The sequence below is a fragment of the Primulina tabacum genome, chromosome 5, assembly GCF_025594145.1.
Source record: "Primulina tabacum isolate GXHZ01 chromosome 5, ASM2559414v2, whole genome shotgun sequence".
In the NCBI taxonomy this organism is placed as follows: domain Eukaryota; kingdom Viridiplantae; phylum Streptophyta; class Magnoliopsida; order Lamiales; family Gesneriaceae; genus Primulina; species Primulina tabacum.
The window spans coordinates 33,745,810-33,747,645 of NC_134554.1; positions in this window are offsets into that span (position 1 = coordinate 33,745,810).

A 1,836-nucleotide genomic window follows, 5' to 3' on the forward strand; every position below is an offset into this window, starting at 1 on the left:
CCAGACGATGCTTTCTGAAAACCAGAAGTTATCGATACTGGTGAATGCTTGGAACAAGTCCTCTATTTCACTCGAAAAGATGAAAGAGTTACAAAAACAATCTGGAGACAGGAGTGGTCTCGGATTTTGTAATGATGAAGGCACTTCTGAAACGAATACTAAGCCAAAACTGGATATGTGCAAAGGAAAGTACATTCATTTTGTGAAATCCAGTGTGGTACAGAAACCAGAAGTACCTACTGCTTCAATTGAAAGGAATGTAAATCAGATGATCAAAAGGCAACACCTATAAAATTTCATGGAACATAGATCATATCATTGCTCCTACATGTTTAGTTGCATCTCTAAGTGATAAACACTGGCTGTGGCACAAGAGATTGAATCACCTGAATTTCAAGTCTATCAACAATCTCAAAAAGCAGAACTTAGTCGATGGATTGCCAGACATAAATTTTGTTAAGAATCATGTATGTTCTGCATGTCAACTTGGTAAGCAAGTAAGATCTAGTTTCAAAAATAAAGGCAGCAAATCATCCTCAAGATGTTTAGAATTATTGCATATGGACTTATTTGGTCCAATCCCTATCATGAGCTTAGGGGGAATGAGATACACCCTTATTGTTGTTGATAATTTTTCTATATTTACTTGGGTAATCTTTCTTGCTGGAAAAGATCAAACCAGTAGCCTCCTGATCAAACTTCTGAAAAAGATTCAAAATGAAAAATTAGTTTCTGTCATTAGAATCAGAAGTGATCGAGGTACTGAATTTACTAACAAGACTCTTGAGATATATCTAGATGAACAGGGCATTCATCATGAATATTCAGCTACCAGGACGCCCCAACAAAATGGAGTAGCTGAGTGGAGAAACAGAACACTTAAAGAAACTGCTAGAACAATGCTAGCAGATGCAGACATCTCTCAGCGCTTCTGGGCAGAAGCTATTAATACTGCTTGCTACACACGAAACAGAACAATGATCAACAAGAGGAATAATCAGACTCCTTACGAAATATGGAAAGGGAGTAAACTGAATGTATCTTACTTTCATGTTTTTGGTTGTAGATGCTTTGTGCATAATAATGGTAAAAATCATTTAGCTGCATTTGATTCAAAATCTGACGCTGGAATATTTCTTGGATATTCAGCAGTTAGTAAGGCATTAAGAATTTTCAATAATAAAACACTCAATGTTGAAGAATCTATTCATGTTGTCTTTGATGAAGACAGCAGTGCTCCCGAGATTACTAATATATCTAATCTAAGTAACAGGTTAGACAGGGTTCATCTGGAACTAGACAGTGAAGCTGATGCAGAAGCAAGTGTCAAGGATATTCAAAATCTAGAACAAGACATTTATATGGCAGAACCAGCAGCTGACATTCCAGATTCAGCAGCTGATATTCCAAAACAATCTACTGTTTTACATAAAGATAATCTAAATCCTTTTATTTGGAGAAAATCTCATCCTCCATCTTTGGTGATTGGAAATCCAACAGCTCCGCTAAGGACCAGAAGACAGATGATGAATGAATACATGCATGCTGCTTTTATTTCTCAAGATGAACCAAAGAAGATTGAAGAAGCTCTTCTGGATCCCAATTGGATAGAAGCTATGCAAGAAGAGCTGAATCAATTTGAGAGGAATAAAGTTTGGTTTCTAGTACCTAGACCATCTCACCAAGCTGTCATTGGAACCCGGTGGGTATTCAGAAACAAACTAAATGAAGAAGGAACAGTTGTCAAAAACAAAGCAAGATTGGTTGCACAAGGATTCAGACAAGAAGAAGGAATAGACTATGATGAAACCTTTGCACCAGTAGCTAGGCTCGAAG